The sequence below is a fragment of the Lepisma saccharinum genome, chromosome 2 (genome assembly GCF_977018435.1).
Source record: "Lepisma saccharinum chromosome 2, izLepSacc3.1, whole genome shotgun sequence".
NCBI lineage: Eukaryota > Metazoa > Arthropoda > Insecta > Zygentoma > Lepismatidae > Lepisma > Lepisma saccharinum.
The window spans coordinates 76741289-76764421 of record NC_139230.1 but is presented as its reverse complement, the minus strand read 5'-3'; the positions used below and the strand labels follow the sequence as shown (position 1 = coordinate 76764421).

The window sequence follows — 23133 nt, the reverse complement described above, 5'->3', positions numbered from 1 at the left end:
TCTTAATAAACTCAGCGAAATTGTTAGCCTTTGGTGCAAGCCGTCCCGGGTTCGATCCCCAAAGGGAGCGCCCAAAAATTTTGATTCTGACCTGGCGTCGTGAGGACAATTGGGGAGCTACTTGAAAAGAAGTAACAAGACCCGGTTTCGAAAACCACAAACGATGGGACTGGATGCATTGACCAAACGCCACTTAATGAAAAAGAACGTTTGGTAAGCCCTGGCTCTTAGAGGTCTGTTGCGCCATGTTTGATGTAAGAGATAATCAACATGATAAAGTAATGTAACGAAAATCAATTCGATTTCAAGCAGCATAGGAATTAAAGCAACGTTCAAATTAAGCAAATCGCCATGTTTCCCCTGAAATTTGCATATAGGCACTATGTTGGTAAGATATCCTAACAGGTTTTCCCTTTTCGTATATCGTTTATATGGACGTTTCAATCCATATTTATTTGTAAGGAATGTTTCCATACTTATCGACCACCTTGTACTTTACTCGAAGTTAAATTTTGAGATTTTGCTAAAATATTATTATTTGAGAAGCTTGTGGCACATACGCACAAGGTGGTGCGGAAGTTTCAAATTGCAAGGTTGCATTAGAACCTTCATAAAATGCAGCTTTATGGTATCAGAAATAGCAGTAACCTTAGCTGAAATGCAAACAATTTGCAAGAAAGGATATATTGGCCTTTCTAAGAAGACAATTTCCTTAAGACAATTGTTACTATCTGTTGACTTCGCGTAAGTGAAGTGGAATGCAGGATTCAAATTTCGTTGCATGTAATGCTGCACATTCCTTACGTCATTGTTCCGAGTATCAAACAATAAGCTTTTATTCTTCGGGGAAGGATGGTTTCTGACGTTGTGCAGTGTCTCGGCCGTTCTCGGGGGAGCGATCGCACATTTCGTTGTCTGCTGTCGTGTGAAGTGGTCGGTGGCAAGTGACTGTCGAAGAATGATGCATGATTTGATAGGCCTACTCAACTCAACTAGAGCCGGCCCCGAAGGAGCAATGGGTCCTCAAAGTAAGAATTGCTATTTATTATAGATAATTTTATTTCTTTTAACTCCCCTTTGTAGTTTTTCCATTAATTTACTAATCATGGATCCCTCTTTTAACTTTGTACATTGTTTTCATTCCCTTCATGTGTTCCGTAATTTGATTGATTGATCATTTTGTTAGTCTACGTTTCTTTCTTTTCCACTTTTGGTCAGTTGCGTGGAAATGGAGTATCTCTAAATGCCTGATGGAACGTTCATTTAGACATCCCTCTCACCTTCTCCAATTTTCACCAAAATGGTGCCAAACGTTAGTGCTTTGTTTGTACACGAATGTGCATGCAAAAAATTCGTTTGTGCACAACGGGAAATCCGAGATATTAACACCTCACCTATTATGGTCAGCCCCTTCCCCCCCACCTTCTCCGATTTTCACCGAAATGGTGCCAAACGTTAGTGCATTGTTTCTGTACGAATGTTCACGCAAATATTTCGTTCGAGAAAGAACAAAAGTATGAATTCTTTTGTGGTGTTCTCTTAATGACATGAAATGATTCCAATATTTTGTGTTTTTATTGCTGCTTTTCAAATATTCTACTGAAAAGGAAATAGGTTCATTGCTTGTTAAATAATGCAGTCTATTTTATCTACCGACACGAATCAATTGTCGGCATGTGAAATAGCCAAGTAAAATCAGTTTATTAGATAATACACTATTTTATAATACTGTTAGGATTGGCCTGGGTGGTGCTAGTTTTGTCACACCTCCAACTGTCATTGTTTGTGTGTGTGTGTGTGTGTGTGTGTGTGTGTGTGTGTGTGTGTGTGTGTGTGTGTGTGTGTGTGTGTGTGTGTGTGCGCGCGCGCGAGGGGGATTAATGACTTATTTGAATTCCTCCTGGTGAATTTTCTTTATTACTGTGCTTTGGTAAGTTAACCGAAAGTGTACATTTATTCTATGCGACTTGATTTTCTCTTGCGCCTTATTTTATTAATTTGCAAAGTAGATTAAAGGAAAGTCTTCTTCCTTTTGCTCGTGAAGTAGCTGTTTTGTAAGACACATTGATGCCTAATAACTTCCCACCACCGTAACATTTTTTGATACACATGGTGATTCAAATGTCCGGTGCAGAAGCGAGAAATATAAAGACGGAAAAGGCGTCGGTCGGAAATATATTGTTTTCAGTCTAAAGCAGAGCCAGCGATTAGGGGAGGCGAGGGGGCAGTTGCCCTCCCCGTTTCACCACCTTTGCCCCCTCCCTATGCCAAACCTTATCTACAAAGAGGAATATCCTGTCTTTGCCTCCCGGTTTTGGAACTCAATCGCCGCCACTGGTCTAAAGTGAGTGAATTTTCAACGTTGGTTCACCGTGGAGGTTGTATGTATATTTGTACGAGTCTCAATGGAAACCGAAAATGCCACGCTGCTACATGCTTCGTTCGAAATACCGTGCGTCGCCGCAGTAGCGTACAACGCTTAATAAATTAAGAATTGGTGACAATTATTATGGGCAACTTAAAAAAATTAAACAACGTGAATATGGGAACTGAAACACGTGCAGACCCTCCACCCCTTCTACCTGCACCACCGCTATTAGGAAAGGTGTTTCATGTTCTAATTTTACGAATACCTGTGGTGTCAATTCTTAGTTTTGCATGGCGTCGTCTGTCTCTCCGCAATTAAGCAGACACCGATGGAGTCAGCCAGTTATCAGGGGTGTAGAGTAGATCGGAGCAAGTTGAGACGGAGACAAGTTGATACATTGCCATTTACGAGGGAACGCGCATGCACTGGGCAATGTCAGTTAAACAGAAGACGCCGTTCACCAGTCCCTATTGTCTGAGCGTGTGTATGCTAACGAACAATTTTGTGGGCGAAGTTATCCGACCAAGTGTATTTTTCACGGTGTAAAGTAACTTTTTTGGATGTTGTTTGAAGTCCCCTGGTGGGCTTACATGAACTGTGAATTATTTTGTCTTGGTGGATGTGTGTTGTGCCACTAAAAGGTAAGAAAACTCGGTTATTGTTGTTTGTTTTTCTGTTGTCTGTAGTACGTTATAGTTCGTTAATCGAAATGGCACCGTTTGGGGAAAGTTGATACAGCTGAATTGGAGCAGGTTGATACGTGTATCAACTTACCCCAGCTGCTTCTAATTTTTTTTTGTTGTTTTGTTTACAGAAAATGGTCCGGCATTCGAGGAGAAATACCAATTGAAACATTTAAGAAAGCTTACACCGATGTCAAGAATGGTACCTTGTCACTGAAATAAGTCGCAAAGACAAATGGGATCGACAAAATGACTCTTATGAGGTAAACCAAAGTGAGGATACCAAAATACGAATGGGTTACTCCAAACATCGTCAGGTCTTCATTGAAGATTTAGAACTTCAACTAAAGGAATACATTGTCCATTGTTCAAGGATCTACTATGGTTTGACGCCTAAAAAACATCAGAGAGTTCGCATATGAATTAGCAGTAGCTAACAAGGTGAAAATTCCTGACGCTTGGATAAATAATAAAATTGCCTCGAAAGAATGGTTTACTGCATAGAAGAAAAGGCATCCTAGACTGTCTCTTAGAGAGCCTGAATGCACGAGTCTAAGCCGTGGTACTAGCTTTAACCGACACAATGTAGCATATTTTTCAACAACTTAAAAGCTGTTCTGGAGACGTACAAATTTGAGAGCAAAGATATTTGGAACACCGATGAAACAGGTATTCACACTGTTCAGCGCCCTGGGAAAATCGTTGCAGAAGAGGGTGCATGTCAAGTAGCCAAGGCAATGTCAGCAGAGATGGCACAATTGTAACAGTTGCCACTGCCATAAATGTGATTAGAAAATCCGTGTCCCCAATGTTCATATTTCCAAGGGTCTATTTTAAAGATCACTTTATTCAGAGCGGACCCCTTGGCTGTATTGGAACTTCATACCCCACAGGATGGATGACAACGGAATCATTATGTTGTTATTTCCGCCTCATACTTCCCACATACTCCAACCCCTGGGCAGATCGGTTTATGGACTTTTAAGAAGTTTTATTTTGCAACAATTGACAGTTGGATGACCAGCAATCCAGGGAAGACCTTTACGACATACCAGGAGTTGTTACTCAATGCTCTAACGCCAAAAAATATTATATCAGGCTTTCAAGCAACGGGAATCATGCCATTCAATCCTGATATTTTTACTGAAGAAGATTATTTACTATGTTCCGTAACTGATCGACCAATGAACGAAGAACATGAGCAAGATAGTTTACCTGATTGAAGTAGAATCTCTGAAACCAACGTCTTGGGATTGAAAGCCCCCCTTCCACCAGCAGTGACAATCAAGAATTGCATCGTGTGTCAGTAAGCCCAGAAGAGTTACGTCTGTACCATAAAGCTGGATAACGAAAAGCAAATCGAAAAGGGAAACAACGAATGATATCGTCAATTTTTACAGACACACGAGTGAAGAACAGATTAGAAAATGAAGCTCTAACAAGAGTTAACAATAAATTATTGAGATCAGAAAGAGTTGAAAAAAGATTGTGCCAATCTTTGAAAAATGAAAAAAAGGAGTCAGCAAATAATAGTCAGAAAATAAATAATGGACCGACCGAAAGAGAAACGCCATGTAAAAAGAAGAAAATACCAAACAGGAAATATCTGAAGAAGAAGAATTCAGTCAGAGTCAGAAGATGAAGACAGCTTGTGCCTAATGTGCCTCGAACCATTTTCAGCTTCTAAGCCTGGTTAAAAATGGATAAAATGCATTTTCTGCAGTAGATGGTCTCATTTAAAATGGTACGTGTACTACACCTGTGTTCATAGTAAATCAGATATGTGCATAACAGAAAAGTAGTATGAATGCTTTGTTCTGGAACAGTCCTTTGACCTACTTTTTATTTTACGACGTTTAACGGACTAAACTAACCTACAATGAGAGAAAAATGGACAGAAGAAGCTCTGGCATTACTTTTTTAGCTATTTTTTACCTCCTGCAAATTTTGCTCTTATGCTAACCTCGTCCTTTGACCTACTTTTGAAAATGACTTACGACATTTTCCTATAAGTCTGCTGTATCCTCTTACTGTAAGGTCCCTCAGTGTAATCTACTACGACCTGCTAATAGGCTTCTGCTCTCAGCGTAATCCGTTTTTTACGGACTAAACTAACCTACAATGAGAGAAAAAATGGACAGAAGAAGCTCTGGCATCACTTTTTTAGCTATTTTTTACCTCCTGCAAATTTTGCTCTTATGCTAACTCGCCCTTTGACCTACTTTTGAAATGACTTACGACATTTTTCCTATAAGTCTGCTGTCTCCTCTTACTGTAAGGTCCCTCAGTGTAATCTACTACGACCTTGCTCTCAGCGTAATCTGCCACGATGTTTTTTTAAAACTCATGTGTGATCTTATACGGTGTGTGTGTGTGATAATCAAAATTATTTTTGTTAAGGAAATCCCAGACCCCCCAAAAAAGAAAATATCCCGCCAGGGGTGCGTGGTGCCCAACACAGTTCTAATGGCCACGGCTATCATAGCCATGCCTCTGTAGAGTTTCATGGGTTCTTTTTTTTTAAACCCCCCCATGACTCCCTACAGAGGACCTCCGTGTGTAATGTGTGTGTTTTTATGATTGAGGAGAAGAAAAAATTTTGCTTAAGAATGGAATGTGTAAGAACTAATAGTTTCCGTAGGGTGCAGCATCTGAAAGAAAAAAAAAATATCCTCAAATAGTGTACATAATATGATAGAAAAATATAAAAAAAATATTTAAAACATTAGTGTGAATGCAAAAATTAGTGTGAATGATTGTTTTTTTTTAAGAAAAAGTGGTGGAAGAAATAATACGTACTTTTTGATGCAGAAGTCTAATGGTGCGAGCAGATTTCTTCCTCGTCATGGTATCCCCATTCTCGGGTGTGGATGTTGCAGTCCAGTAGTCTCAATTTGGTGTCATGGGGATCAAGCGCCACTTTGTTGATCATGGATGTACGTAACTGGTCGATGGTGCTCGTGATGCGATATTCTGTCATGCGTTGCTTGCTTTTGATGAATAAGCACGACTTATAATCTTCTACGGTTAGTTTGTTTGTGCTCGAACGCCCCACCCCCTTTGCCTTCTTTATTTCGGTCTCATCCTGGATTTTTATGGCGTACATTTTTGCTCGAAGACCAGCAAACTCTGTGATGATGCGGCCGTTGACTTCATCCTTCATCTTCCCGATCGTCATTTTCTGACTGTTGTCGAAGAGAGCGTGATCTTTCGGATAATTGGAGAAATCGAAATGCTGGCTCATGCTTTTGAGATCTTCGTATAGATCATCGGTGCGGATGTTGTACACGAAGCTGTCCGTGTCGGTGTACGCCACCTCGATCCCCTCTCCATAGCGTGGTTTCATGATGTCGTAGTGAAACTTGTACATGGCCAGCTTCGACAACTCGAGGATCGCGACTCCCACGGCGATTGGTTTGTCGAATGTTATGTGACGGAGAGCACGTTCGATCAATACCAACGTGTCGCTCAGTATCGTGAAGTTCTTGTACGTGGGCTGAGCGACGAGCTTGTTTATTTTCTTCGGGTCGGAGACCAAGTTGATATTTTTTCTTTTCCTCGCATCTTCCATGCTCTTGCCGTAGATGCTGTTGTTCATCAATTTGTATAGGTCTTTGTCTGCTGAAGAAGAAGCTGATGCTCGACGTTGAGTGTTGCCGTCGATATAGGGTGCTAGCCACCTGGTCTGTCTAAACTTCAATCCCGAGTGCACACGCTTCAAAACCAATCCATGCTGGATGTAGAATTGTAGGAGACGATAATGCACCACGTAATTCTCTTTGCTCTTGAAGGTGAGCATCAGCTTCTTCTCCGGAGCCAATTCCATCACAGGTGCCATCGCAAATCCATGGTGTTCTTGATGAAGCGATGCAGGATATTCCAAATGTACTTTCAGGAAATATCCATTTTCATGATCTTCGCTCCATTCTAAACAATCTTGAAGTTCCTGCTCACTCATCCATTTGTATTCTCCGATGGGCAGAGGCTCGGACATGGCATAATCATAGAGGTTGTTCATGTCCCAGTATGCCAAGAAGTTTGTCGGTTTCCCTGCATCGAAATCGGCAACATATGGATTGTTGGCCTTGACGTATCGAAGGGGACACTGGACGATTCCACCACGTTTTGCCTCTTCGACAAACAAAAGTTGATTGACGTCTTTGATGAGTTCTATCTTCACCTTCGTGGATTTTAACATCGCCTGCCAAGAATAACCCGGTGTGGTGTAGCTGATAGTGGGGTCCAAACCATATGCTCCCATTCCTCTCGAGCGATGGAGATGAAAACGGTCGCTTAATAGCGTAACATCCAGTTTCAAATACAAATCATGATAGTCGGCCATGGTTTGACAAGAGAATGTAGACCAGACAAGCTGAGCATGATGGTAGTCCTCTTCGGTGCAACAGGTGTCGCTAAGACGACTGTAGAATGATTCTCTCGGTGGTAACGATGTTTCTGAGAATTTGGAAGCATCCGTCATGTATTCGTAGGGGTAAACACCCTTGCGTCTCAACAGTGCTAAATGTGGGTCGCCAAAACATTTCCTGGTGGCGACCAAATCATCGTCGGTGAGTTGAGACGCAAGTGTCGCCAAACTCAAAGACAGAAAGTTGTAGGAGTCCAAGAAGCGAATTTCTACGTGATTGCCATTTCCAACGTCCACCTTCTTGCTGAATGAAATGAATTTCTCATTGGTGCGAGCTATGACGCTAATGGGTTGAGCGTCACATTCCATCTCTTTTATGAAGATTTTGGAATCGTAACCCTCCAAATTGTGAATGAATACAGGAATAAAATTCGTTTTTTTTATTACAGTTGTTACACAGGGGAGCCACATATTTTCCCGTGTGATGATTATGGTGGCAAACTTTGACATTTTCGAGGGTGAAGTTACATTCGCACGCATCACACTGAGAGGCAAGGTCGTATGCTTCCTTCTCTTCCTGGGTAAGAGGCTCTATTGCTTTGTCTTCTCTTAGTAGGGGAGCGAATTGTATGGCCATCTGTTTCAAGGTTTGAACGAATTTTTGTGGAGCATCATTGCCACGATGTAAAATAACATTGCCTGTGTTGTTGACCATCAATCCAAAAGCGCAGGCTTCGTGATGTAGAATTTCGGTAGTGCTCGATAGGCTGGGATTCGGTTCGCAGATGGCGAGTGGAAGTTGGAAACTTTCAAAGTCGGCGCATATCACCACGGGATGCCAGAGTAATACCTTGTAGTTGGAAAATGTCATGTCTCTAGAAGGCATTTTGATAGCCGTAGCCGGATGTTTACTACACATTTCATGATGATCTCGGAGTTCTTCATCACCATTCTTTTTTCCTCGACCGTAGAATATACTCAGGCATCTGTCGCATACTCGAATTTTATGGTGATCTGTGGTAATTTGACTTCTTGTTAATTTTGGAAGATTCTGAATTAGACAATAATGATAATTATCATCATCTTCGATCAGGAGTAATCTGATGACATGATTACTTTTAATGTTGCTATGTCTGAGAACGTAGATGGTGTTGTTTTTGTCTAATCCGAAGATGTGTACTGCTATACTTTCGTTTTTATCTGTCTTGTACTGTGTCTCAAATTTACTAATGTCTCGTAGATTTACAGGGTAATTAATACCAGCCATAGGTTTTTCAAATTCTGAGAGATATTCTGGCTTGTTGTAGTGGCATAAACGTTGTTTGTTATTATTGGCTGGGTGATGATCGGCAATGATGCACCACAAAAAGCATCTGTTATCCTCATTTTGAATTTTGATGATGGCTTTCTTACTGGCTATTTTCGGGGGCAAATTGATGAAGCTGGATGCTCCCATCGGGTTGTATCTTGCTACCTTCAAAGTTAAAGTGTGAGGCGAACCGCAAAGTGTCCAACTCGATCCACGTTTTTGGAAAGTCTCGTGCTTGTTCAACAAAGCATCAAACATCTGGTTGCAAATGGCATCCACCTCATCGACGTCGGAGGCGTGGAGGCTCTTTACACCAGTGTAATGATGGAAAGTTTCTCGCTCTTTTTTTACGTTTTCATAAATGACGGAAACGATGAGGTGGATTTTCAACGAGCATTGCAACAAAGCTTCGGTGATAGACGAAATTAAGTTGCTTTTGACCGAGCGAAAAAAGTTGTTTAGATCAGATGTTTCTTCAGATCGGAAAGTCTCCTCGGTTAAAATATTTCGAATACTTTCGCCGGCACTCTTCTGCTTCTTTCGTGGCGCTTGATCGTCAACATCGAGCTTCCTCTTACTTGATCCTTCCCCATGCACATTCTTCCGATGTCTACTCAAGTTAGAAATGGATATATATTTCCCACAGTGGTCACATGCACGTTTCGCTTCCTTCTTCTCCATTTTTTGCTAAGAAAAAAAGATGAAGTTACTAAATTGCACACATTTTTTGTGGTGTTATTTATATTAGACCCCAAGCATAAACGATCTACCATAGATGAAGTTACTATTTGTGGTGTTGTTTATATTAGATACGATCTCAATTTTTTCTTAAATAACCAACATGAATCTTTTTGGTTTCCGAAAGCAAACAATGGAGACTGTACACCGCACGACAGATCTACCTTCCATGTTATCTAAACTCAACGGTCTACTGATTATTCACCTCAACAGCATTTGGACAAAATTGGACGAGGACGTGGGTAACACTTTTTACGTCTTCAACAACAATTTACATTTCTACGAAATTCCGATCGACGGGAAACTTCGGATCACCGTGAATCCGAAGAACGCAGGGCGAAAAATCAAAATTTCTAGCGGCAAGAATATTTTTCGAATGAAGCACGACAAGGTGCTTTCTAACATGGCGTACGATGTTTCTGCAGGAGATTGTTTATACGTGGAACTCCTCGGAGATTACGACAAACTCATTCCTCTCTTCGTAGAATTACGAATCACCTATCCTTTAATAAATAACCGTTAACAAAATGCCTAACGACATTTTCGGCCACACCAAGCGTGTAGACCACGCAGAAGAGATTCTCATGCTGGACATTCGAGTTAAAAAGTTGAGGAGCGATTTGATTGCTTTGCATGAGACCTTAAACAAAAGTTTAGAGTCAGAGATCGCTACGCTCCAAACGCAATGTCTCGATCCTATTCTGAAAATCGATTCCGAACTGAAAACACTCATAAAAAATTATGTTGACGTACCTTCTTACGACAACGTTCCAAATATACAGTTGAGCTTCGATTCGCTTCAAAATGATTTGGCCAAATTACAGCAATTTCAATCGAAAGATTTGGAAAAACTGAAACTCGAAATCGAAGAACGAACTTCCGCAATTGAAAAGAATTTCTCTGAACTTCAAACCGTCGTGAATGATATCGATGTAGAACGCTTGCATGTCGTCGTTTCTAAATTACAAGAAGAATTCACCAGCACGTTGGAAGAAATTAAATCCAAGGTACAGACTTTGGAAGATACCATGACGAACCTACCATCGTCAGACGAACTGCAGGTCATCGGTAAAAGCGTTGCGAACATAAAAATTCAATTGGAGGCTTATCAAAATTTCGAACACATTCAAACCACCATCGCTACGCTTCAGGCGCCTTTGGAGTTGATCAACGAAGAAATTAAAAATATTCATGTTCAAGCAAGCGCGTTGACGAGTATTCAAGACACGTTAAGCACGGTTCAGCAGAAGATCGAATATTTAGAAAATTTGAACGTGGAATCGAACCTTGCTCATTTTCATCACGTACCCGACAACATACAGGGTGACTTGGAATCGTTACAGACGAGTGTGCCTTCGAAGGAAGATTTGGAAAAATTGAAAACGGCAGTGACGGCAGTATCCGATTCGAGTGACATCAAAAGTTCATTGAGCGATCTCGAAAGTACGGTGGCCAATCAGTAGTTGTATTTGTGGTATTATAAACCCACGAAAGGAAGAGCTCCCCTCAAGCAGATTTGCTACACTTAAAACTTGCTCAACATGTTCATATGAGTTTTTTGCTCAAGTGTGGAACCCTGCCTAATCCAGGATTTTTGTAAAAATGCCCTCGGGAATTTTTCAGAAAGGAAGAGCTCCTCTGAGAAAGGAAGAGCTCCCCTGAGAAAGGAAGAGCTCCCCTGTATTATAAACTCACGAAAGGAAGAGCTCCCCCTCAAGCAGGTTTGGCTATACTTAAAACTTGCTCAACATGGCCATATGAGCTTTTTGCTCAAGTGTGGAACACCGTCTAATCCAAGATTTTTGTAAAAATGCCCTCGGGAATTTTTCAGAAATGATGAGCCCCTCAGATTAATTTGTCTATACTTAAAACTATGGCAAGTTCTCTTATCATCTTATTGTTTATAGTATGTTTTTCTGTCAAAATCCCAGGAATCTTGAATTGATATTTATTGAGTTCTAAGACCCAGTGGAGTGTGGTGCATGGTTTTTATTGCCTTGTAATCAAAAGGTTCGGGTTTGAATCCCGATAAAAATGTGAAGCCTCCCCTGATGGCAAAATGTTAATATTGTTGTCTTGTAATCAGGAGGCTTTTGGGTTTGAGTCCTGAGAGATTGAAATATATGTGGCATTCCATATGTGAGATTTTGAGAATAATTTTGTTTTGTTGATAGCCCCCAGATCTTAAACCTGGTAAAAAATGTTGTACAACAAAACAAAATTATTCTCTATTAAGAATCACCAGAGTTTTGTTATTGCTGTTATCTTGGTAAAATATCAGCTCAGCTATACGGGCAAAATTGCCTGATCAATACAATAGAAGCGAACAAACATAATTAATTATTTCCATGTTCTTTCCAATCTTTTGATCAGTCCCATGTTTCGGCCAACAATAAATTATTGCATGCCAACAGATATAATCTATATTGTGTCTTTTCAGAGAGAAATAACATATTATTCATCATCAAAGAGTAATTGCCTTCTTTCTGTATGCCCGGGAGATTATATCTGTTGGCATAACCTGCACTGTGCCTTTTCCGAGGGAAATTACATGTCATTTGTCATAGAACTCAAAGAGAAATTCTTATCTACACTGTGCCCCCTTTCAGGGACCATTCATCATATTGAGGAAATTCCTGGATATTGTCATGCAAACCGAATTGCAGGTTTGGTCTTGTTGCAATAATATAGGCTCAAGTCTTTAACTTACAGAATAATCATTGCAATATTTCTGTATTTCAGCTTTTGGCTGTGTTATTTGGGTAGGTAATATATATATAAAAGCTTTTCTGCCACGAGCAGAGGTGCTATAAAATTTGAGTAAATAATATATTTCCTGACGGCAAAATTGTTTTATAATCAAGGGGCTTCTGTGTTTGAATCGGACCTCTAGAATTGCTCCGTGACTCTCTCATTTCTTACATCATAAACATATGATTTTTCACCTATGAGAATAACACTACATATGGTGTCATCAGGTAAAGCCTCATGGAATTCACAGATAATTTTAATGTTTGTCCTGTCATTCACCACAACTTGTTTTCTTTTTGAAGTGTTGATTACAAACATGGGTCTCTGTGCTTTGAATTCATCTGGTGTGTAATACATATCAGTATTGCCTGTAGTGACACGTTTGAAGGAAGAAAATGCCTCATATAATTTGAGGAAATCATTCTTGGACATGTCTAAATTGTAATTTTCTCTAGGGAATACCTCATTTCTGCCATTTTTAAGATACATGTTCTTGATGTTGCAGTTATCAAATCTACTTGAATTTTTTTCCTGATTATTGTGTCTTCCATTCTGAAACAATACCACCACAAAATCCGGCATGTCGTATTGTATGCTGGAGAATGAATTTGTGGCATCAAACTCATAATATGTACCAGATGCAGGCTTCTGTACAGATTGATATGTATAAAATTGCAGAGGAACCTGTGGATTTTTTATTATATCAGCTTTGTATTTAAGAGCATAACTGGCCTCATATTCAACAACCGGGATTCTTAGCTCCATAGTCTGAATAATGCATTTGCCTGCATCTGGTAGGGTATTGGGCAGAGCTTCTCCTGTAGGGTTTAATGTGCTGTATCTCATCAAATCATTATTATCATTGGCAGCTCTTCTAAATGTAATTCTTAACCCACCCTTCCACATAATATCTTTGTAATCTGAGAAGAATCCTGGCAACAGGCGCATGGGGAACAGCACTGTGTGATTTTTAGATAATGTTTTCTCACCAGCCTCAAATCCACCGATTTTGTAGTAAGAAGCCTCGGTTTTGGATAATTTTAGTGTGGCCAAAGCTGTGGAGGTAATGCCGGGATAATCTATTCTGTTTATAACAACGCCATGCTTTCTGATCTCAATTTCAGAGAACAGATGCGGCACAAAATTATCAACCAATCTTATATTTGAATTTGCCGGATAATCTGTACCATCGAGCTTTACAACATCAAATTTGATGTATAGATCTGCTCTGTGGGGGTGTATAAACCCATCCCCTACATCAAGATCAACCTCAATCTCTGTGTTGGGTTGATTTAAATTTGCAAATGTCCTCCTGTTTGGGGGGAATGATTGTAGCTCATAACTCTCAATATTTTCCATTGTATGTATTTTTATTTAAATGTTAATCTCTATGATAGCAGTTGTTGTGGCTCCAGCAAAATCAACTAATTCTTCTTTTTCATTAGTGACCATCAATTCAATGTAATCTATTCTATTATGGCACACAGGAAAATATAATGTTGGGGATGGATTGTAGATGATGGGCTCCATAAATTCAGAATTAGGTTTGAATGTTGCAATGATGCCGGTTTGTTTGTGAGTGCCTATGCCATTTGATTTGGTGATCATACCCTCAGCCACATTACAGTGAATATTCAGAGTCTCTATGGCTAAGAATTTAGGTATATTAATAGCAGTGTGTTTGATGGCCGGTTCAAGTTTTGTGTTGTTCTCAAAGCCTAACAGCTCTCCTATAGTACCCAGATTCACTGTTTCTGTAGCAGATACAATCTCTACTCTGTGAGTGACAGAATTTTGACTTAACACTACACCTCTGGGTAATTGAGCATTTAGAGTGGACAGATTATACTGCCCTGGAGTGATGACAATTTTTTGATCCCCTACTGCAATTTTGTTGTTGTGGTGTGTAATATTAGGGATCAGGTACATGCCGTAAAATGCCCTGAGAGCTATTGTTTTGGGATACACTATATCATCATGTAATTTGAGTTTCAATATTGAATTTTGGCTGGTGAGATGGAATACCCCCATGATGTTTCAGATACCACAAGGCCTTTTGAAAATTTTCAATTGATGGTTTATTTATTTGAGACAGATATCTGAGAACAGATAAACAGAAATGTCCGCAATTAACATCTTTGAAGTTTTGAACACGGGCATTATTGTAATAAAGATTAACTGATTTTAGATATTTTATTAAATTTTCAGGTGGATCAACTCCAAATGATTCAAACACAAATGCCTCATCTTTTACATATTTAAGATAACAAATCCAGTGAGTGCCCTGATTTTTGTACTTATCCAAATTAACAATGCCACACTCTTTGTTGAGTGGTTGTTCTGGTAAAGAATCAGACATGTACACACCCCTAAAATGTTTGATGCCCAGTGGCTTGATTAAAGCTTCAATATCTTGGTTTGTAAGCGGCTCTTGTTTTTTTAAACTTATTCATGGCTCTCTTAACACCTTTGCCTTTTTTCTCCATGGCCAGGTTATGGCGCCTCTGCTCATCTAATTCTGCCCTATTTTTCTTGGCATCTATTACTGTTTTTGCTATGGCAGCTGATCCCCCAGCCAAGCTCCCAACAGCCCCGAGAGCTGCTAAGATGGCAGGGATAGTAAATATGAAACCCCCTGTATGCAATTTTTTTCTTGATTGCTGTAATTTTTTTAATTGGGGGGTGCTAAGCAACAATTTCATACCATGGCCCTTTGCAAGACAAGAGCTTTTTTTCTTGCGCTGCTTTTTGGTTAAAAGACTATCAATAGTTTTAAGAGATTTAAGACCTGCATAAGGTATTTGATACATAACACCCTTGGCCTTCATTGTAGGTTTATTATATACATATTCACAACCCCCACCCCAGTTTTTGTTTGGTGCTCATAGCTATGGTGGTTCCCAATGCTGCTATTTTTTCACTTAAAGAAGCATCTTTGCTTACAAATCTGCCAAATGCAGCCTCTTCTAATTTCTTGTCTGCAACATGTCTCTTGTCAAGATCAGAATGTGTGTTGTATGCTATGTCATGGTCTCTACAAGCAGCATCTAGGGGATTTACACCAGGATCCCCTCTGTTTAATCTATGGTCCAATTTTGTGCCTGGACCACAATACTGATAGCCTGGAATATGTAGTTCAAATGGCAGCTTGTTTATAATGTCATTTACCAGGCCCCGACCCTCAGAAATATTCCAAAATTTGGGGGGTAAAGTATTAATAATTTTTATGAGATATCCAATCCCCTTAGTGTCATTCACTATAAAATTAGACAATTTTGTGCTTATCATGTCCATAATTCCAACCTTTTCATTGTAAAAATTGTGGTTCCCAGCATTTTCCTCCCCAGCTATCACCAATAACCTATCTACAAGTTTCCTGACATCATCAACCCAGACAAATTCTTTGGGCAGGGTGTTGTATTGTTTGATTCCACTGCCAGTCTTGACCTGTGACCATATGGGCTTGATTAAATTATTGTATTTTGCTCCACTGCTCGACTTAAAACCCTTTTTTGTGTGGGATCATTGTTCTGGTATAGAGCATCTGATTTTATTAATATTTCTTTGTAATGTTCATAATCTTGATCTGTATAGCTGCCAGGCCTTTTCCTAGTCATCAGTTCCCACAATCCAGGTGTGCCGGGGTACTTAACAAAAGCACCTTTTTCTCCGAGACGAGATTCTGAATAAACAATCAGATCATCCCCCATAAATGTTACTCTGAAATTGCCAATTCTATGTATGATGCTGCCATCAAGCTCTGTGTCAGCATATAAGCCAAACACCTCATCTTTGTTGTCTTTAGGTGTGGTTAAATATTTTTGAGCAAGAAGACCCAATTCAATAGGATCCTGAGTAGCTTCAATTCTTCTAGGAGCAATAGGACTAGGTGTATGAATACTGGAAAGTGGGGTGAATGGATAATCTAATATGTTCCTTGCAGCTACAGGTACAAGCTCTGTGATCAAATTTTGATTTTGCTCTGTAACAGTTTTGATATTTTTACCTAATTCACCAATAGCATCAATGATAGGCTGTTCTGTTTGTTTGTGTTGTTCATAAATTCCTCGGTTCTGTGATTTCCATCCCTTAAATCTTTTTACAAGATAATCTCTTAACTTAAGATCATCAATTATTGGCCTTTTCATGTTTATTTATTTATATTTCAATGTCTAGAAAATTGTTGATTTTATTTCTGTATTTTCCAGTATTATGTGTTCTTGTCATATCAATTGTGACAAACCCATAACTGTCCTGGTTCCAGCACCTACTGCAAAACTTGGAAAAATCATTGTAGCTCAAGTCCCCACCTACATATTCATCATGTATGTGTTTGAGGTTGGTATGATCTTGATGAAACACACATATAAAATTGCTGTTGTCTCGGATCAGCTGCTTCGGTATTTTAGAAAAAGTCTGTGCCAGGTAGAAACAATCAATGTTTTTGTGCCGCCCCTGTGTAAAGAAATTTCTAACCTTGTTTTGATTATCCAATATAATGTCATCAAACACAACAACAGAATTATCGAGACAGTCATGAAGTGGCTTAACATCTGGTTGAAAAGTGGCAATATCCAATCCATCATATAGCTTCATCAACTGCTGATATTTTAATTGTTCCAAGCTCTTAGAGAAGATATACAAGTGCCTGTTTTCCAGTCTAACCAGTTGGGTGCCAATAAAAAATTATCAACCATTAGTGTAGTTTTACCACAAGCAGATGGCCCAACAATAAGACACCTAATATTTTCAGGCAGCAAGTTACCATTTCTCTTATTCTGTTGTTCAGGTTCTGGCAGCCTTTTTATAACATCCCAGGTGCTCATATTATCACTTTGTTTGCATCGATCCAGCTGTTTTCCGGATGACCCAGCCATTTGACAAGTAACTTGTTGCCTTTTCTGCGGATGATTTTTTCTATGAGATATGTGTCAGGCTGTTTAGTTTTGCTGAGCTCTTGTTCATAAAACCTGCCTTTGAGAATTTCTCCTCGGTGATCTTTTATTATATATGTGTTAAGGGTCCCGGGTTTAACTTGAACCACTGTAAATAATTCAGTGCTCCAGTTTCTTGTAAAGCCTCTTTTGAATAAGTGCTTATATTTGCTGATTCTTACTTGATCACCCACCCTGTATTTGGCCTTTCTTGTTGTTGGCTGGTATCTAGGATAATAAACAGTCCTGATCAATTTTTGCTCATCAGATGAAGTTACTTCAGAGGGTTTCATGTTGATTGTGGAATGGACCGAGTTGTTATATTTATGTAGAAGTTCTGGAAGAATATTAATCCATTTATAATTACCTTGAAGTGTAAATTGTTTATACATAAGATTTTTTAAGGTTCTGTTGAATCTCTCTACAATTGAGGCCTTGAGATCACTGTAACTCGAGTAATGTTTTATTGCCTGGCTTTTAATAAATTGTTGAAACACTGAATTATAAAATTCTTTGCCATTATCTGTTTGTAAATAGCGCGGTGATCTTCCACTCTGATTGATGATTGTCCTGAAGGCTTCTGTAACACATGCCCCAGTCTTGGATTTGAGTGGCACAGCCCAGGCAAATTTTGAAAATGTATCTATCACAGTGAGTAGATACTTGTAGCCCCTGTTGATTTTGTCTAAGTTTTTCAACTGCCCACTTGACAACTCAATCAAGTCGCTTTGCCATAAATCATCTATGCCCTTTGTGACTACTGGCAGTCTCTTAAAATTATGTCTGGCCTGTCTGTGTAATTCATCAACAATAATTTGTCTAGACATAATATGTAAACAAAAATATTGCAACTATGGGGTGTTCAGCAGCTGAGACTGCAGGATTTTCTAAATATAATTTATCCCCTATTTGTATTTTAAATTCCAGAGAGCCATCATCTTCAGCATAGGCTGTTTCTAATGTATTGGGGTCTGTAAAATCCTCTAACTCTACACTGGTGATTTTTGGTTTGTTGTCAGCATTTGTTATTGATAAGGTGGGGTAGTGGTGTGCCTGTGGTTGAAGCCAATATTTGATTTTGATTGGTCTTAATGTGCCCACAACAAAAAACTGGTAATAAAATTGAGCAGGGGACAGCATATATATCTTGCCACCTGGTGTAAATGGTGAATCATATTCTTTGTTGGGGATGCTGTACAATTCAAGAATTACTGTATGTTTTGGATTCTCGATTATGCCTGTTATTTCCTTTTCTGCTGTGAGCAATCTGCTTGTTACAGATTCAAGGTGCTCATTGATGGTCCTAACAACATCATCATGGCCTGGCTTGATCTTTATGTCCACAATAAGTTTTTTGTATTGTTGCACAATTTCTTGAAGCTGGGTGGCAAAAACAGACAGAGCATTTGCTTGATTGGATTCCATGGTCCCTAGCTGTTGCTTGATATTAGCTACAATTTGTTGCAAATTTTCAACAACTGCCAATTTTGAATTTTGAGCAGTAAGATCATGGACCTGTCTTCTGATATCCTCAAACAGGGCATGCAGTTCATTAATATGTTGATTAGTTGGTAGAGTGGCAACTGTCTGAGTGAGTTGTTTGATCTCTGCTTGGATATTCTTGATATCTTCTGATTTCAATATCCTATTCACTGCCCTCTTAATATTTTTAAGTTCCTGTGATGTAGGAAGATTTGATACTGTATTTTGCAAAAATTCAAGTGCCAATTTCACATTGTTTAATTCAGAAGCATCAGCCACATTTTGCATAGCATTTTGGAGCAGGGCTATATCTGCCTGAGTGGGTGTTGATTGTTGTAAAATTTCAAGTTTTGTTTGAATATCATCAATCAAGTGATGAAAATGAGATAGCTCAGATTCAGTGTTGAGGTTTTCAAGCTTTGTGATTTGTTGCTGGACACTGACAAGTGTGTCTACAATCCCAGGCAGGCGGGATTCTAGTACATTTACCAAATCATTTTGCACTGCTGCTATTGTACCTTCAAGATGGGTTATGGTACTTTGAATTTTTCCAAAATCTTCATATGTTTCAAGTTGCAGCTTAATATTTGCTACACTCCGAGTTATTGCATTCAAAGCATCAGAAGATGGCAAGTTGTTCATAAAATTTTCAAGTGTCTCAATTTTTTCTTTAACCTCGGCTATGGCATTGTGCAGAGGATCCAGATTAGGTATCTGGAGTGACTGAATCTGTTCCTTTAGAGTGGAAATGACTAGATCAAAATCTTCTTGTGATTTTATGCTTTTGACAATTGTTTGGAGCTGTGTCTGGACATTATTTATCTGCTCTTCCAATTGTTGTTTCAATTGCTCGGAGTTGGTAGCCTGGGTCTTAAATTTGGCTTGAAGAGCTGCTACAGCTTCTTCTAAACTTTGAAAATTATCCAATGTTGCCAGATCAGTATATTTTTGAAGCAACAATTTGAGTTCAGAATCAATTTTAAGAAGAGGGTCCATGCATTGTGATTGTAAATTTGTAATTTCTAATTGAAGACTGGCATTGAGTGTGGTTTGTAAAGCTTGTAAATCACTTCTTAATTTCTTGACTCTGACATCAAGCATCAGAATCTCATCACTGTGATCTTCATGTCTTGTATGGCCAAATATATCATTAGGCATTTTTGTTTTAATGGTTATTTATTATAGAGTATCTGATTCTTAATTCTATAAAAAAGGGTATAAGCTTGTCATATGATCCAGGGACCTCAATATATAAGCAGTCACCAGCAGAAACAGTATAAACAGTGCCAGAAATCATGTTTGAGTGCTTAATTCTATAAATATTTCTCCCTACTGAAATCTTGACATCACCCTCAGGGGTTGTAATAAATTGCAATTGCCCACCTACAGGTAATTGGTAATGATTTAAATTATTGTTAAATATGTACAATATTTTACCTGTTTCATCATCAACATCTGTAAGTATGCTGTTCAGATGAATAATTAACAAGCCACTCAGTTTAGATATCATATCAGAAGAGGGTTGTGGTGTTGGCAGCTCCATAATAGCCTGTTTTTTGAACCCAAATAAGTTCATAGGCATGTTTATTTATTTCAAATCATGCTCTGTAATTGGGCATTGATTCCCATTTTTCAAATCACAATGCCCCCAAGGTAGAGTATGTATGCCGCATGATAAAATGCATCTCTTATCATCATGTGGGTCCAGAGCCACTTTTCTTACAATATTGCTAGTCAAGAAGTGATCCTCACTCTGGATTCTATTTTCTGATGTTTTGATTAAATTCTGGGATTTGAGGCAATTTTTATAATCTTCAAATTCAAGATCTTTTTCCACAGTTACTTTGCCAATGCCCTTGGCTTTTTTGACAACAGCACTACATGTTTTAAAACTGTACATCTTGGCACTTAACCCAGCAAATTCCACAATAACATCACCATGTGTCTCATCTTTTAACTTGCCACGCACCTTTTTGTTGTGGGGTTGAATCTTTGTATGTTCACTGGTATCAAAGTATTGAAACAATTCAGGCTGGGACATATCTTGATAAACATCTTCTGTTTGAATATGAAGAATAAAACTATCCGTGTCCATGTACATCAGTTTTACACGATCACCATAAAAAGGTTTCAACACATCATAATACAATATTAACATATGTAATTTGGCCAATTCCAATATTGGAGCCCCTACATAAATAGGTTTATCAAACTTAATCTTTGTTTTCTTAATGTTGAAAAGTGCCATGTGCTCATCATAAATTCTTCTATAATTGAAGTTGGGCTTTGCAACCAATTTTTTGCTCAGGCTGGGGTCAGTAATTATTTTAACATCGGTATGTTTTCTGACATTTTCAATTGTTTTGCCATACACTGAATTCACCATCAATTTAAACAAGCCCTTATCAAATTGGCTCTTTGCAGATGTTCGAAGCTCTGTATTTGTATCAATGTATGGTTTCAACCATTCTGAGTGCCTGAACCTTAAGACTTTTCCAACTTTGGTCACTTGAACACCATGTTTCATCAGGAACTGGAGGTTTTTGTAATATGTGACATATCCCTGTTTCGGCTCCAGAGTCATCATGAGCTTCTTCCTTTAGAGCCAGGTGAACACTGAACCTCGGGAGTTGGGGGCAGATCAGAAAATTTCTTGTGCAAATCATCTGGAATTGTCAGATCAACCTCTAAGAAGAGGCCATAGTCACTGTCATCAAAGTCCTGAAGATCCTCAATATTAAAATCTTCAACCCATTCAAGCCCTGCATATGGCAATTTATCCATCATAGCATGACCATAGAGGCTGTTTGCATCTACATACACTATATAATTTGATGGCCGTGCTGGATCATAATCAGGCATATATTTGTTATTTGCTCTGGCATATCTCTGAGAACATTGCACCATCCCTCCTCTTATACATTTCTCCATAAACAGATACTTATCTTGATCGTGGATCAGATCCAATGGCTTTTTGGTGTTCAAAAACGTTGCGGCCCATGCTAGGCCCGGGGCACTGTAAAAATACACTGGGTCCAGTTTATAATTTTGCATAGAAGATTTTCTGAATGCCTGCAATATATCAGCTAAGAGGGTGACATCAAGTTTTAAATATGCCATGTGATAATCACCAAATGTCTTGCATTTTAAATTGTTCCACATCGACTGAGCATGGTGATAATCTTCATCAGTGATTCCAGATCCTCTGATTCTGCTGTAAAACTCTTCTTGTGGTGGCAGGGAACACTCATCAAATTTAGAAAAATCTGTAACATAGTCATATGGATATACACCCTTCCGCCTAATTAATTTCAGGTCCTGATTTGGAAACAATGCACGTGTGATTTTGAATTGTTCATCAGATAATTGAGTGGCCAGTGTAGCCAGGCCAGCAGATAAAATTCTGTAAGAATCAAGAAATCTTATGTGAATAGGAACACCATTAACTTTAATTATCTTGCTAATAGATATATATTTCTCATCATTTTCAGCTAAAATATTTAAATTCTGCTTGTCAAACCCCTCGTACCTGATCAGATGATGGAAATCATAATTGGATGCTCCATGGCAAAATGTGGGGACAAATTTTGGTCTCTTGATCTTAATATTACAGCTATTACACAGGGCCATTAAGAATTTACCATCTGTATGAGAATGGTGTTTCACCTTGATATTTGCATCTGAAAATTCAGAATCACATACCGGGCATTTTTCTGCATTGTTGAAATCTTCAATCTGTTCCTCTGTTAAAGGCAACATGGGCTTTGATTTTAATAAAATATTAGATGCTATGTCATGGCACTCATTTTCTATTCTATGTGCAAATATTTTGATGGCATCTGGTCCCATGTATAAGTGTGGCTCACTAGCTACACCATCCCGTATAACTATATAACAAAAGCTGGAAGGTTCATGTAGCTGGTATGGTGTAATTGAAGATTCTTCGGGATCTGGATTGCAGAATGCAAGAGGTTTGAGGTTCGATTCAAAATCACAGACAATATATGCTGGGTGTTCCAACAAGGCTTCAAACTTTTTGAATTTGCAATTTTCACTTGGATTGGGCATCACCATATGAACAGGTTTATGGTTCCCACAGTATTTCAGATGCTCAATTAACTTGTTTTTGGCAATTTCTGCATTCTCTTCACAAACACCATTCACCATTTTTCTACCATCAAATACAGTTAAACATCTTCTGCACAACTTGAATATTGCATTAGATTTGTCTAGTTGTGTTCTCACCAAAGCTTCAAGATTATGTATCAAAGTATAATGATATGTGCCATCCCCTTCAATTAAGAGCAGATCAATCGGGAGAGCAGATTCATCATCAATTGTACTGATTCTGAGAGGTGCTATCGGGCAATTGCCAGTGGAACAAATAAATACATTAATAGATAATTGTTTGCCATTGATATTCCTGGCCCTTTTTTCAAATTTATCAATATTCTGAACAGACATTGGATATTCCAAACCCTCCATTGCATCGTCAAAATCAT

At 38.8% G+C, this 23133-nt stretch overlaps 1 long non-coding RNA gene across 1 annotated transcript in view; it reads left to right on the top strand.

Annotated features, from left to right (window-relative positions):
- Positions 1-906: 906 nt before the first annotated feature.
- Positions 907-23133, top strand: part of LOC145984450 (uncharacterized) — a 186450-nt gene continuing 164223 nt past the window's right edge. Inside the window, exon 1 of the long non-coding RNA XR_014441316.1 lies at positions 907-1028. This is a non-coding gene — a long non-coding RNA (uncharacterized LOC145984450). The remainder of the gene's footprint in view (positions 1029-23133) is intronic.